Source organism: Sapajus apella, unplaced genomic scaffold, assembly GCF_009761245.1.
Source record: "Sapajus apella isolate SASKATOON/1434 unplaced genomic scaffold, GSC_monkey_1.0 scaffold4, whole genome shotgun sequence".
Lineage (NCBI taxonomy): Eukaryota > Metazoa > Chordata > Mammalia > Primates > Cebidae > Sapajus > Sapajus apella.
In genome coordinates, this window is record NW_022436944.1 from 13,757,164 (window position 1) to 13,774,504 (window position 17,341).

Here is a 17,341-nt window from a genome sequence, read left to right on the forward strand (position 1 = left end):
TTTATTTGTCTTTTTTTTTTTTTTTTGAGCAAGAAAATGGAAGGTACTATAGCAAGGAATGGGAAAAAGAAAAAGATGAAAAAGGATAATGGGTAAATTTGCATACCACTTACACTGGTTTTACATTCTAAAATGTTTACAATATATTGTAAAACATGAAACAGTGTGACTAGGATTAAACAAGAGAAATGAAATATTTATTAGATTAAGTAAATTAAATTTTCTTTATGTTTAGAATAATCTATGGTTGATAAAAAGTAAATGAAGCTATGCAATGTTAAAAACACTTTTGAATATCTGTTTTTCACTTGATTTAATAAAGCTAACACCTGGATTTTTATAAAATAAAATATGTCTAAGTGTCTGCCACAGCTGTTATTATAGATGTTATAAATAAATATAATGTATAAATTAGCATTTTAATATAAGTAAAGCTGCATGTGAGCCATGCAGATGACTTGCTAATTCATTTACTTGTTTAGAATCTCAGTAACTTTTTTTATGAACTCGAAGAAAGAAAATATTTAATTTTTCAGGCGAACTTTAAATTTTATGATTTCAAAGTCTGCCCAGATACTGAATGAATGTTTTTTTAAACCATAGCTTAGTCTTTTATCCTAAAATACACTTTTTTTAAGAGTACATGTAAAGCTCAAGACCATTGACAAGAAAGAAGCTACTCTAGTGATGTTTAGATATGGAAAGACAATACAATACACTTGAGTCTTAAGTTAAGACATAGATGAAATAGGAAGAGAAAGAGACTGAAGCAAATTCTGAAGTGCTTACGCTTAAGAAATCTAGAGGAGCTGATCTGGGCAGTTTTATGAAGGAGGTGTATCACCAGGAGACTTTTAAGAAAGAGTTGGGACATCATTGGATGGAAAGAAGCTGAAAATTAATTTCAGGCAAGAATGAAGAAGAGATGGTGCCATATAAGGAGAATGAAAAGCAACTGTGAGAAGATAGGATTCTGGTGGATAATACTCTCTTTGACATGTTTATTTAATGTTGAATTGAAAGAACACATTAAAGTTTCTCTGATACTACTCCATTTCATAGAATAATTTAGGGAGGATTCCTTCTTTTTCTATCTTGTGGAATAGTGTCAGTAGAATTGGTACCAATTCCTTTTTAATATCTGATAGAATTCAGCTATGAATCATCTGTCCCTGGACTTTTATTTGTTGGCAATTTGTAAATTATTATTTCAATCTTCTGCTTATTATTGATCTGTTCAGAGTTTCTAATTCTTCCTGTTTTACTCTAGGAGGGTTGTGTATTTTCAGGAATTTATCTATCTTCCCAAGGTTTTCTAGTTTATGCATGTAAAGGTGTTCACAGTAGCCTTGAATTATCTTTTGTATTTCTCTGGTATTGGTTGTAATATAACCCATTTCATTTCATTTCTTTTTTTTCTTGTAAGCCAGAAGACCAAACTAGTTTAGTCTTTCCATGTTCCTCTGCCTGCTTTTATTATTATTATTATATTTTAACTTCTGGGAAACATGCAGGTTTGTTACATAGGTATACACATGCCATGGTGGTTTGCTGCACCCATCAATCGTCATCTACATTAGGTATTTCTCCTAATATTATCCCTCCCCTAACTCCCCACCTCTCAACATTCCCTGGTGTATGATATTCCCTGCTCTGTGTCCATGTGTTCTCAATGTTCAACTCCCACTTATGAGAGAGAACGTTCGGTGTTTGGTTTTCCCTTCCTGTGCTAGTTTGCTGAGAATGATGGTTTCCAGCTTCATCCATGTCCCTGCAAAGGACATGAACTCATTCTTTTTTATGGTTGCATAATATTCCATGGTGTATATGTGCCACATTTTCTATATCCAGTCTATCATTTGAGACATTGCTCACCGTCTGCAGATTCTGACCTGCAGATCATGACTTAACAATGGATGAATGAATGCACTCTCACATCATTACAGTGTTTCAAGTGGGCTAGGGCTGGCTATTGGCTGCTTTTAGTGGGCAAAGTGCAACCAATCAACCAAGCCCCTCTGTTTGTCCACAGTTTTTTTCGTAACAGAGGTTCTAAGTTAACACACTTGTGGATAATTAACATGGTTAAAAGAATGGTTATACAAATTGTAAAAGCTTTAGGTTCCAGGCCCAGAGTAAACACAGGTAATTCCTCTTTGAACTCCCACTGAGAGAGCCATCCAGCACAAAGTTTACATGAGTAAACAGTTAAGGTGGAGACAAAGGGATGTGGGGTAAACAGACTTAATTGGGAAAGCCTCATCCCTATTTTCTCCTTAACTTAATGGACCAGCCGGCAGCCTTCGGCCTGCCCCAATAAAACCTTTCGGCCTCCCAGAAGTTTTGAGACTAATCTATAACTTTTCCTAAAAGTTAATATCTTTAATATTTTGTCAGCTCATCAGCTCTGAAGGGGGAAGTGGATCTCCCAGTACCATGCTTGAGCTCTGCTAAGGGTCAGACTGCCTACTCAAGTGGTTCCCCGACCCTCTTGCCTCCTGACTGGGAGACACCTCCCAGCAAGGGTCAACGAACACCTCATAGAGGAGAGCTCCGGCTGGCATCCGGTGGGTAACCCTCTGGGACAAAGCTTCCAGCAGAAGAAACAGGCAGCAATTTTTGCTGTTCTGCAGGCTCTGCCAGTGATACCTAGGCAAACAGGGTCTGGAGTTGACCTCCAGCAAACTCCAGCAGACATGCAGCAGAGGGGGCCTGAATGTTAGAAGGAAAAGTAACAAACAGAAAAGAAAGGCATCAACATCAACAAAAAGGAGGTCCACACTGAAACCCCATCTGAAGGTCACAAATATCAAAGCCCAAAGGTAGGTAAATCCATGAAAATGAGAAAAAAAACAGCACAAAAAGGCTGAAAATTTCAAAAAACCAGAAAACCACAAAACAATGGTATAATTTGCCATACTTATCAGGTACCAAGGTTTATGTTATTCATCTGACAATTACACCAGAAAATAGCTATAATCTGCCCTTGGTATCTGCATCAAAAGTCAATGGAGAGTCTTTGAAGGCCAAAGCAGATGTAGAAGAGAAGATCAAGATGAAGGTCAAACTTTGTGGAGTGCAATGCAAGGACGCTCCATAATTTTTTTTTTTTTTTTTTGAGACGGACTCTCACTCTGACATTTAGCCTGGAGTGTAGTGGTACAATCTTGGCTCGCTGCAACCTCCGCCTCCCAGGTTCAAGCGATTCTCCTGCCTCAGCCTCCCAAGTAGCTGTGACTACAGATGTATGCCACTACACCTGGCTAATTTTTTGTATTTTTAGTAGAGATGGGGTTTCACCATTTTAGCCAGGATGTTCTCAATCTTCTGACCTTGTGATCCACCCACCTTGGCCCCCCAAAGTGCTGGGATTACAGGCATGAGCCACTGCACCAGGCCAGGATGCCCTATAATTCTTACAATTTATTTTAAATGTACTACTGTTATATCTATGCTAAGAAGAAGAAACTAAGAGAGCAAAGATAAGTTTTATTTATCGAATGCCATGCAGAAAAACACATTCTGACAGAATCAGGATTTGATCCCCGTCCTTCCAGAGAGGATATTTTAACCAGTTAGAGTATCTTCAATTTGTAGCATCTAGAAGGTTTTATAACAATATTGCGTATATTAGTTCATATCCAATCTAGACTGAGTTCATATAATTAGCAATGGTGGAAACAGGTGGCCAAATGCTGAACAGAATTAATTCAGCCAAACTCATATTTATCATTTACAATGCATACTGCAATTACTTTCTAAGTTTCATAATTTTAGAACACAAACTCATTTTTTTAGAGAAAAACAGGAGATTAGGAAGGACTTATAAGCACCGATTAATTTTTCAAATACATGGCGTAAAAGGCAAATTGCTTTCTTGCTTTCTAATTATGCTAACTAATACTTATCATTCCATAGACGTGTCAAATACTAATTGATAAAACTTTGAAAGAGGAAGGAAAAAAACAGCATCTCACTCTGAAATATCTTTGAGAAGTGAAAATTAAGATGAACATAAAATAATCGGGGGTGGAATGAAGCTCACACTCTCTTCATTTCAAACCAAGAGCTCATGAAAGACACCAATTGAAACCTCCCACCTGCTTGGCAATTTGAAAAGTAAGACCAACATACTAATATGTTCTTTTGGTTAATGCTAACAAATTTTACGATAAGTTGAGTATTTGTTTACTTGTTTTCATTCAGTAATCCTGTGTTTGTATCATTTTCTAGATAATAAACCCACCACTCAAAATGAGTTTTATGTGTATTTTTAATAAAGCTAATTAGGCAGTAGGCAGTTTGGAAAGCTTCTTTGCATAGCACATTAGCAGTTAGGTAATTTCTCTCAGGAAGAGTGGGAGGAGCTCTGGGCCTTTTTAAATTATAGAGAGATCTTTATTCTTACCAGCTTTTTATTTATTTTTTTAATAAAGTTAACTTCTTTAAGTGCCACATAGAAAAAACTAGAGTCCTCTTGACTATTAGTGTTGATTCCATGGTAATGAACCCAGGATCATAGGCCCATGGCCAGGAATACACTATACTCCTGCCCAACTGCTTGAAAAATACATGTCATCATATGCAATGGAGAACTGCCCAAGGCGTGAAGAGTTCAGGGTAAACCCTGACATCACAGGACACAAAATTCAAGTCTGTTCACAATTCCCACCTGCTTGATTGCTCAGTAGAGGCAGCACATTGACTTAAGGAGACAGATTTCTAAGACTATTAAATCCTTATAGCATTTATAAGTTTTTCAGGCTTTGCAGACATCATTTAATGTCACAGTGCTTTGTTATTAGTTCATGGTTTCCATTTCCTTTTTTTAAATGTCACTGAAATGTTGTAGTGAAATAATGGTACTCCAGTTCCCTCAAATAATTAATATATCCTTAATGTGCCTTTCCAACAGAACATGCTTTAGCCATTAGGGAAAATAAAGGCTGTTATTAGTGTCTTTCATCAGGAACCACAGACTCCTAGAATGTCAGAGGTGTATAAAGCTGAAGAATGTATCCTTGCAACACTCCATTTTATATTTGTATATGATTTCTGTAATATTATTGTAAGCACTCTTTAATGCAGAGCAATTAGCTGAGACGGCCAGTCCAAAATTAGTTCAAGGCTGAGGAATGCACCAATTTAAAGCAAATGTAATTTTATTGCTTTCAGTAAAATATAATTACACCAACTAATAACTGTCAAAATCTTACGCAAGGGTTTTCATCTAGAAATAAACCTTTTACTTATTGTCCACATATAAATTCAGTAAAAATTGCTTAAAATAGCTCTCTTAAAGAGATTAGTTTTTTTGCAATTCCAACTTTTTGAAATGTTATGTAGTTACAAAGGAATTACAATATTTAATAGAAAATATAAGGATAAATATAAAATAAATTCAGGAAGAATTACAAATTCTGAGTTAGTAAAAACTAAGGCTTTACCATAACAAAAACAATGGTCAGTTTTTCCTTTGTCAAATAATTCAACATTTAATATGTACAAGATCTTTTGTAAATGTATTCAATACATTAGTGAATAACTCTCTGACCTTAGGGAGGGAGAGGTAAACAATAAGAATGTTAAATGGTGGCAAGTGCAATGCAAATAAGAAAAATAAGGTTGGATATGGAAATTGGGTGTGTTTGGGTGTACAAGCTGGAACTTTAGATAACAGCCCGATAGCCTTTTCTATCAGGATAGTCTGCTGCAAAAGGTAATATAATCAAAACTTAAAGGAAGTAAGGAGAAAATACTATTGGGTCAAGAATTTTCCAGCAAAAAGAATGGCAAGTTTGACATCCCCAAAGGTGGGTTTGAAGAATAGCAAAATTATTAATGCGATGATATGATTTTGGGTCTTTGTCCCCACCAAATCACATGTTGAATTGTAATCCCCAGTTTTGGAGGCGGGGCCTGGTGGGAGGTGATTGGGTTGGTGGGGTGATCTCTTGAATGGGCTACCACCATCCCATTGGTGCTGTTCTCATGATAGTAAGGGAGTGAGTTTGCATGAGATCTGGTTATTTAATAGTGTGAAGGACCTCCCCCATCTCTCCCTCCATTCTGCTCTAGCCATGTAAGATGTGCCTGCTTCCCCTTTGCTATCTGCCATAATGGTACATTTCCTGAGGTCTCCCAGAAGCTGAGTAGATGCCAGATTCATGTGTCCTGTACAGCCTGTGGAACTGTGAGCCAATTAAACCTCTTTTCTTCATAAATTGCCCAGTTGTAGGCATTTCTTTATAGCAATGCAAGCATGGACTAATCCAAAAAATTTGTACTAAGACCTGGTAGAGTGCTGTAAAGATACCTGAAAATGTGGAAGTGACTTTGGAATGTAACAGGCAGAGGATAAAAAAGTGTGGAGGGCTCAAAAGAGACAGGAAGATGAGGGAAAGTTTGGAACTTCCTAGAGACTTGTTAAACTATTGTGACCTAAATGACCTAAAATAATTTGTAATATGTAATTAAGAGATAAAAAAAGGAGACAGTTGAAATATTAAGAAACCAGTCAGAATTGCTGTGAGGTAGCAAAAATGATGTATTTTGTATAATATTACCTTCTTTAAATTTGGATACTGAGGAAAGAATTCTAAACACTTTGAATGTTTTCAGAAGTAATTACTTGGGAGAAAAATAGTTCTTTAAAAAACTATAGGTCAGCTAGAACAGGATTATTTCATTAGTGCTTATAAGTGTCTCCAAGTCTAGGAGGAGCTTTTTTAGCATAAGATTTCCAAACATAGTCTTAAAAATGTTTTATAGGTCAAAAAGAGTATTAAAAATGACAAAACCTTGCATCAAAAATGACTAAAAGAATAAATTGTAAAATAATTTTTAAAAATCCTTCTTACATCTTCATAAGAATAGAGAAAAGAAGACTGATTTTCCTTTGAAAGTAATTAATTTTTTTCTGATCAAGGAACTGATCACATTTACTCTATAAAATTGAAAAAAGTATATGAGAAAAAAATTACATCTTTTTTGCAATAAAACATATTCTCTATGAACATTTTGGCATACTTTAGATCTTTTTTTGGTGTACAAAATGTGTACAAAATATTTATTATTTTACAAAATTAAATCACACTACCTAATTTTATAACATTTACTTTATACTGTTTTATTGGAGCATTTTCAATGCCTTTCAAATTTTTTTGAAAACATGTTTTAAAGCATTTGTGTTAATATTTTTCTATTTTTTCAGTCAATCAAATATATACTGAGTATATAATATGTGTTGGACAGTATGTTAAGCACTAGGGACAGACTCATGGAGTTCTTGTGCTTGTAGAGAGCTCGACAAGTAGTACCAATGAAGTGTAATGAGCACTATACAATGCTATGGAAACACAGCACCACCATCTAATCTAGTCTAGGGAAATCAGGCTACATTTAAACTGAGGTTAACCTGCCAGTTAAGTAGCAGAGTAAACAATGCTGAGGGATTTGGGGATTGAATCCCAGGCAAAGTCTAGTCAAGAGAAACCGTGCACAAGTTTCTAGTCAAGAGAAACTGTGTCTCACTTTCAAGATATTGAAAGAAGTTTCTTGCAATAAGAAAGAAGAGATGTTAAGAAAGAAAAGCAAATGTTTAAAGGCTGAAAGAAGACAAATCAAATGAATGTCTTTGATAGAAATTTAAACTTCATCCCTGGTGAAACATAAAGCCATTGTAAGTTTTTAAACAAGGAGTCACATTACCAGGCATACATATTTTAAAACAACACTATGCCCTGATTAGGAGGCATAGTTTTAAAAATGTTAAATATTTAAAGGCAGAGACTCTAGCAAGTCAATAATGAGAGCCTGGACCAAAAACAGACCATAGAGATGGAGAAAAGAGGACTGGTGGAAAGTGTAAGATCTACAGAAACTGATATTTGATTGGATGGAAACAATAAAAGGAAAGAATAGTGAAGACTTCAGGTTTAAGAAACTGGGCAAACTGGGTTACTCAGATTCTGGCACTGAGAATCAACAAGTTGGACATCCACTCAGGAACCTAATTAGAAAGTCGGTAATCTGAAAGATGACAGATAGATAAATTTATAACGAAGGGAAGAAACCAGCCTAAAAAGGCTGAGAATACCCAAAATCAGAACGCCTCTCCCTCTACAGGGGATCACAGTTCCTTATCAGCAACCGAACAAGGCCTGATGGAGAACGAGTGTGTTCCATTAACGGAAGAAGGCTTCAAAAGGTGGACGATAAGAAACTTCTTGTGAGTTAAAAGAACTTGTTCTAACCCAATGCAAAGAAACTAAGAAATTTGAAAAAAGATTTGACGACAAGCTAATGAGAATAGACAATTTAGGGAGGAAATTAGGGAGGAATATAAGTGAGCTGAAAAACACAACACGAGAACTTGGCGAAGTATGCACAAGTTTTAACAGCTGAATTGATCAAGCAGAAGAAAGGATATCAGAGGTCGAAGACCAACTTAATGAAATAAAACGAGAAGACAAGATTAGAGAAAAAGGGATAAAAAGGAATGAGCAAAGTCTCCAAGAAATATGGGACTATGTGAAAAGACCTAATCTACGTTTGATAGGTGTACCTGCATGTGACGAAAAGAATGAATCCAAGCTGGAAAATACTCTTCAGGATATTACTCAGGAAAACTTTCCCAACCTAGCAAGGCAGGACAATATTCAACTCCAGGTAATACAGAGAACACCACAAAGATATTCCTCAAAAAGACCAACCCCAAGGCACATAATCGTCAGATTCACAAGGGTTGAAATGAAGGAGAAAATACTAAGGGCAGCCAGAGAGAAAGGTCAGGTTACCCACAAAGGGAAGCCTATTAGACTCAGCAGATCACTCAGCAGAAACCCTACAAGCCAGAAGAGAGTGGGGGCCAATATTCAACATCCTTAAAGAAAAGAACCTTCAACCCAGAATTTCATATCCAGGCAAACTAAGCTTCACAAGCGAAGGAAAAATAAAATCTTTTGTGAACAAGCAAGTACTTAGAGATTTCATCACCACCAGACCTGCTTTACAAGAGCTTCTGAAAGAAGCACTACATATAGAAAGGAATAACCAATATCAGCCTTTCCAAAAATATAACAAAAAGAAACTGGGCAGAAACTGATCTTTAGAGAAATGCAAATTAAAATCACAATGAGATACCATCTCATGCCAATTAGAATGGTGATTATTAAAAAGTCAAGAAATAACAGATGCTGGCAAGGCTGTGGAGAAATAGAAATGCTTTTACACTGTTGGTGGAAATGAAAATTAGTTCAACCATTGTGAAAGACAGTGTGGCGATTCCTCAAAGACCTAGAACCAGAAATGCCATTTGACCCAGCAATCCCATTTCTGGGTATATACTCAAAGCAATATAAATAATTCTGTTATAAAGACATATGCATGCATATGTTCATTACAGCACTATTCACAATAGCAAAGACATAGAATCAACCCAAATGCCCATAGATTGGATAAAGAAAATGTGGTACATATATACCATGGAATACTATGCCACCATAAAAAGGAATGAGATCATGTTCTTTGCAAGGACATGGATGGGGCTAGAAGATATTACCCTTGCCAAACTAACACTGGTATAGAAAACCAAACACTGCATGTTTTCACTTATAAGTGGGAGCTGAACAGTGAGAACACATAAATGTGGGGAGGGGAACAAAACACACTGGGACCTGTTGGAGGGGTGGGGGTAGGGAGAGCATCATGATAAATAGCTAATGCATGTGGGGCTTAATACCTAGGTGATGAGTTGATAGGTGCAGCAAACCACCATGCCACACTTTACCTATGTAACAAAATTGCATGTCCTGCACATGTATCCCGGAACTTAAAATCAAATTAAATTAAATTTTTAAAAATGGGCAGATAAAGTAGCTACTCAGTAGGAGAGAGGTACAGATAATAAACACATTTTACTTACAGAAGACAGTAGTCTGTTTTGGGATATGTGAGGCTTAAGGTACTGTGATATTTCCAAATGACAACATCAATTAGACAGCTTAGCACCAAAGTGGAGACATGGATTTTGGAAGCTTCAGCATATGTGTGGCGATTATTCCATTCACCAACCTAAATTACTTGATTATTTTAGAAATGTAAAAAGGTACTATGTATATAGATATAGTTTGTGCATCATAACATCATGTTTTAAATAGTAGATGCCAAAGTGTAATTAATTTCATTAATAACTAAATATTTGAATTTTGTAATAATTATTTGTTGCTCTAAATAATATGAGCTGGTGAACATTAAAGCACCTAATTTTTGCAAGATTACCAAAACTAGGTTTAAAAATGTTATTTTCTTTCCTAACATATATTATTTCTTGATTTTAGCTGCACATAAAAATAACAAATAAATAAAATTTAAAACATATTAGAAGATGCTAAGTGCTACGGAAAAAAAAAAGGCAGAAAAGGAAATATGTATACGGGTAGGAGAGAAGAAGTTTGCAATTCTGGATGTATTCAGAGAAGCCCTGCTGGGAAAAAACTTTCAAACAAAAAATTCAGAGTGGGGAGGGAGTAAACAATGTACAGCAAGGAAGAAAGAGCAAGGAAACCAGAGGGGCTGAACTGGAGTAAACAAAGGGAAGCAACGTGTAGGAAATAAGGTCTGATAGGTAAAGTGGTGTTGCTTTCTGTGGTATGGGGGATAGCCTCAGAGTTAATCCTAAGGACTTTGGGTTTTGCCCTGAGAAAGAGGGGTTTACCACTGTATGGCTTTGAGCAGAGCACTAACATACCTGACTTAACAATCTGTGCTATGGAGAATAAGCATAAAGGACAACAGTGAAAACAAGAAGATGAATTAGAAGGTACCACAATAACCTAAGCAAGACTTGATACCATCTGCATCTGGTTAATGATGCAGGTGATGAGGTTCTTATTTATATTTCTGGTTACCTGTGTTCTACAAAGTCCCCTCAAACACTAAATTAGACAATACTGAAGCATTGCTCCTAGGGGAAACACAGAGTTAGGCTCCTGTGAGTCTCTGGTCGCAATACTTTCATCAACAGATGAAAATATAACTTTATATGTGTTTCTGTTTAAAGACACCTTATTTAATATATAGTTGCTTCATTAACTTTTTAAAAAATGTTATTAAAAATTTTTAGTAATATTTACCCATATTTCTGGGGTAACAGTTACACATATTTATGAGGTACATGTGATATTTTGATATACATGTATACAATGTAATGATCAATCAGGGCAATTGGGCAGTCATCACCTCAAGCATTTATCATTTATTTGTGTTAGGAATAGCACTCATATCTAAATGCATGTCTATCTGCATTTAGATATGACTTATCTACCTGCATTTAGATAACTGATATCTAAATGCAGATTATCTAACACATGCATTTTCTCTGTAAGGTACATCACAGCCTTCTTGTGCTTTGGAACTAGAAGCACTTCAGCACTGCACATGGGGACCATTTTGCAAAGTGAAATCAACAGATCCAAAATCATGCAAAAAGTCTGGCACTAAATAGACTGCAAAAAGGACATTTGTTCATGGTATTTGAGCTGAAACAAGAAGGCAGAATTGCTTCCTTCCACCAAAGCTGTAAATGTGCATGTTGGACAACTCAAATTTTTTGTGCTCTGTACATGTTCAAAAATAACACAAAAATTGTGTGATTATTGATTCTGGTGTACAAATAAATTTTAGCAATTAGGTGAATTAGCAAACATGAAATCTACAAATAATGAAGGTCAGTTTTATTTCTTTCAAATGTTTTTGGTCCATAGCATGTTTTTGAAATATATTAGAGAGTAAAGGCATGATGTCACAATATGAATCTATTATTTAAAATGAGTTTTCATATATATGTTCATATATAATATTCAATACATACTTATATTTATAAATATTATAAACAATATGATGTCTCTCAGGAATAACAGTCAAATTACTACAAAAGAAGAAAACACATTTCACCATTCTACTCATTCCCCATGATAAGGCTTTTTCTTTTTCCCCTGAAATGTTTGTATCTCAATGGAGGCATTAGAAATTAAATGAAAACTGATCAACTGCACATATAACTTAAAATTTTCAGTCTTTTAATTTAGTAAATATTTGGCTTTATTCAGTGTTTCTATTGAGAATAACATTCTTTAGAAAGTTGCAATATTGTTAGATAAAAGAGAGGTAGGACTGTGAATGTGTTCATAATGCATTTGTAGTCAATAGCCTGCATAGCCATTAAACTGGGGTTTCAAATGCCTTCAAGTAAAAAGTCTGAAATCTAATGCAAAAACTTGTTTAAAGTAAGCTAATAATTACAATTTTGAAGACAAGAAGCATCTCTACTTTCTTAGAAGGAGGAAAGGTATAATTCTTTTGTTCCATTATTATTCATTAAGGTAAATCCTACCCATCTGTCTTCCAGAGCCACCTCTTCCACAAATTGTTCTGAGTACTCAGCACGTGGATGCCTCCCACTGTCCTGTTCTGTTCTTACTTCTCTATATACCACACTGTGTGAGACTTGCTCTGTAATTATTTCATTTAGATTAATCTTACATCCTTAAAGAGCTCTACAGCCCTAAGTCAGAAACATCATACCTTATGCTTCCCTTATCCTCTATATCAGAGTTTCTTAACTTGTTACTATTTACATTTTGTCTGAATAACTTTTCCTTGGGGGCATTGCAGGATGTTTAGCAGCATCTCTGGACTTTATTAGGTGCCAGTAGTAAACTTCCCTGCCCACTCTCTTGAACTGTGACAATCAAAAATATGTTTAGATATTGCCAAATATTCACTGGAGGACAAATCACTCCTGGTTGAGAACTCTATATTATATCGTATATCTGGAGGACAAATAAATATTTTTTAATTCAGTCAAATTTGTACAGTCAATACTCAGTATACATATTAATTAGACTCATATATCCAGATCCTAATGTTGTATATGTGAAGTCAGCTTGTCCTTTACTGTTCATGTTCATAAAGAAACAAAATATTCTAGTTGTTAAAAGAGAGCAATCAATATAAAATTGAAATTAAAAACTCTCTACGTAATAATTTTTAATGTTTTCATAACAAGAATTTCCAAACTATGCTGTCTTCATTATTACAAAGTAAAACAAATGTTAGTGTTAGCCTATTTGTAATATGGTTCTTCCTTACATGTTTAGCATTTTATTAACATCTTTGTTTTGTTATCCCTGACATTCAAATCATGATCCCAGGACCAGCAGCATTGGCATATGCTGGGAACCTGCCAGAAATGCAAAATCTCAGGTTCTGCCCCAGATCGCTGACTCATAATCTTCATCTTAACAAGATCTCTCTCTGGTGATTTGTATACACAGTAAAAACTGAGAAAGACTTTGTTCGATGAATCTTCTCTTCTACTAGCCACTCTACATTCAGTAAATTAAAGTTATCTTCTTGTGTCCAGTTAGGAATTTTTCACATTTCTATGCTAATAATCACTTACTTTTAAACTTTTAATTTATTTATTTGAAAATAACAGAGAAAGAGATATGTCAATAGAAGAAAAATGCTTCGTTGCAAGTGCTTTGAGCATCAGCTGAGTCATGTAGTACACTCACTTGCATATTAGTAACAATATTGATGACATCAGCTGGTATATAACTAATATTTCAATTAAAGTGGCTACATGTACAAAAACCTATTTCACAGAATAGAGAACTCTTGATCTTTGATCTTCAGCATTTATTAACTTTTCAATCTAATCATGCCCTACTTCCAGATATCATGCATTTGCCATAATTTTGTACAACTGTGGTATTTAAAATATATATATATTTTAGATCCTAGAAATGTAGGTAGGCTGGTGATTTCTAATGCTAAACCATTTTTAAATTATGCTTAATGAGTTTTAGGTTCAACAAAAAAATTAAAAGGCAAAAAAATACTACTTGTACAATCTCCTTCCTTGTCCCCTGACACTTTAATTCTCAGTTTAGCAGTGGTGAGGGCAGTCAAAGTGATGTTGAAAATTAAAGGAAAAGGAAAAAAAATAAGAATATACTTTTTTCTTTTTTGTATCATATTCAGAACTCATATTTAAAAATATACAATGCTTCCCATGGGACAGAAAAATAAATGACAGTGTTAAATAAACAGTTTTGATCATGTCTTTGTTGCCGCAGAAATTCCTCCATAAGATAAATATGGCTTTTCCCACAGATTCATATTAATTGAGAAAAAGATGAGAAAACATGACAGGCAAATTTGAAAGGTGATGTTTTTAGGATTCTTTCCAAGCTCTTTTTTTTGAATTAAATGTCCAGATGATGAAGGACTACACAGCTTAAACCCTATAAATTTGGGAAACCTAACAATATGGCTTCTCTGTCCTTTCTGAACCCCAATAAAAGAAATCAAAATACGTAAGAAGTGGTTCGACTGGAATGAGCAGCAACTCCCCAGAGACAGAGGTGCAATTGATGTGTGTCTCAACTGTCCCTTAATCAGACAAAAGCTGAAAAATTAACTGTTCCTTCAGTTAGCCAGGTCTCCCTGTGCAAGGACGATACACATTTTACAAAGTGCTAGGAAAGATAAATTCCTAATTTTGAAGAAGAGGGAAAAAAGGATAAACTGAAAAGCATAAAAAGCATAGTCTTTGTTTTCTTTCCAAAGAATATGTGTATGCAAAACAGAAATACACAGAGGAAAATCATGTGAATAAATACAAACGAGGTTAGCATTTGTGGTGATGTAAACTTTGTATTTCTTTTGAGTGATGGATGCAGAAAACATTGCCTCCCACACTCCACAGCCAGAGTTTTTCCCCTACAGATTTGTACAGGCTCAATAACCCATCATTACTTCATCTCACAATCTGATCTGACCTTTACAGCTTTGCTTCTTTTATCATCTCTTACTCTCCAGTGTCTGGCTGCCTTTATTTGACAGTTCTACATTTCACCAAACTGAATTCTTCTTGCATATTTTTAACCCTTTCTATCTTTATAGCTGTGAGCCTATGAATATTTATAAAGAACATTTAATAAATTGAGTCTTGGCTGACTTAATAACTAAAGCATATATTAAAAGAATGTGTGTGCATCTTAGAGATTTTTTATTATGTCTCTAAAGTCTTTTGCTAATATGTTTTTTCACAGTAATGGAGAGATTTTTAAAAATACTTTAGAAAGAAAACAAAAGAAAGAAAAGACACTGGACCAAGAGAGAGAATAGAAGAGAGTATTCTCCTATAAGCCCATAACTAGTCATGACATATATGTGCCATGCACAATACGCTTAGATATAGAAAATGTCTTTACTAAAATTATTATGTCTTTACTAAAATTATTCTTCTTTTGATTCTTATTTCTGATGACTTTGGCTCTCATTTAGTGACAGTAATTTTAGTGACAGAAAACAAACTAAAGGGACTTCTGTTTTCTGCCCTCACATTTGGAAACTCCAATAATTTCATCAATACATCTTGATAAATATCTGTCCCCTCCCAAAGCAAATATTAACTTCATAGAAGCTAGCATTTGTATTTTATTTTTCTCTACTTGCTTGATATATTAATTTAGATTTCTATAAAGATGCAGTGAGTTCTGTCAAGTCTTGGGAAATATCCAACGGCTCCAAATTACTGGGACCCTAAGTAGCATAGGCTGTAAAATGCTTTTACTCGTCATACATTTTAAGATTGTGGGGGAATTCTGAAACTGATTTGAGTTAGAAAGGGGGTATCTATTTTTGCTTTTATCCAGAGAATTACAGTGGCACTCTATGTCTCAGTTTTCTCATCTGTAAATTGTGAGAACTGAACTGGGTGATCTTGATGGTTCATTCTAGTTTTATGATTTTTTATTCTAATGTAAATGCTTTTAATATTGCCACTTACACTGAACAAAAAATATTTTAATATAAAAGTTAAAATGTACAGAGGTTACTTGTTCAACATCTATTATTTGTGAGATCTTCAGAAATAACCTATTATACCTTCTACATTAAAAAATTTATACTACATTTAAGGTTGCTAGGTTTAGCAGATAAAAATACAGGATACCCAGATGAAGTTTAATTTTAGAAAAACAGCAAATAACTTTTGAGTTAAATGTGTCCCATGAAATATTTGGGACATGCTTATTCTAAAAATATATCTGCTATTTATCTAAAACTCAAGTTTAACTGATACTCCTATATTTTATTGGGTTTATTATAATTAAATTTTCACTTTGAACCAGCTTATTATAATTCCTCAAGAGACAAAAATCATACTTTTAAAAAATAGTCTTTTGTCATTTTTTTCCCAGTGAATCAGCAGTAGGTATTTTGCAGATATTATTTAAGAACAACTAAATTATTTTTGCTTTGTGCTCCTGAAAGATATGGTTAAGAAGGAGCACAATGTCATATTAAACATCTGTAATTTAAAATGTTGCTCCGATATGCAATATTCAATATCGAATATTTAATACTCTAGGTAATGAAGGAATAATATGTTTTACATAATTTGGACTCATTTAGTGTCCATCTATGTTTCAAGTAGATTTTCCATTTTTCAAAGAAGTATAAAATACATAATTATTAAAAAGTGCCTTAAGACAGTATAAACATGATAAATGAAAGGAAATTTTGATAATTTGAACCTCATCAAAATGAAAACTTTTGTTCTGTGAAAGACCATGTGAAGCAAATGAAAAGATAAGCTACAGGTTGAAGAAAATATTTTCAAACCATATATTCAACAAAGGCTTTGCATCTAGAATATATAAAGAACTCTCAAAACCCAATGGTTAAAAGAGTCCAATTAGAAAACGGACAAAAGACATGGAGAGAGGCTATATAGATGGCAAATAACATTAGCCATTAGGGAATGGCTAAATTAAAAAATGGTGGTAACAGTAAATGCTGATGAGGATGTGGGAAAACTGGATCAATCATACATTACTGCTGGGAATGTAAAATGATACAGACACTCCGGAAAACAGTTTGGCAGTTTTTAATAAAACTAAACATGCAAATATGACCTTGAGAATTAACTTCTGGGCATTTATACTACAGAAATGAACATGTATTTTCACACAAAAACTTGTATACAATTGTTCATAGTCCCTTTATTTATAAAAACTGGAAACCGTCCAGATGTCCTTTGATGCTGAATGGTTAGACAAACTGTGGGACATCCAGATAATGAAATAAAAAAGGTCAAACTGTTAATACATATAACAACTTTAATGGATCTTAAGAGAATTATTCTGAGCAGGAAAAGCTAATCTCAAAATGTCACATACCCTATGATTCTTTTTAAACATGCTTAATATAACACAATTATAGAAATGACAACAGAATAGTTGTTGCCAAGGATTAAGGAGGGCTA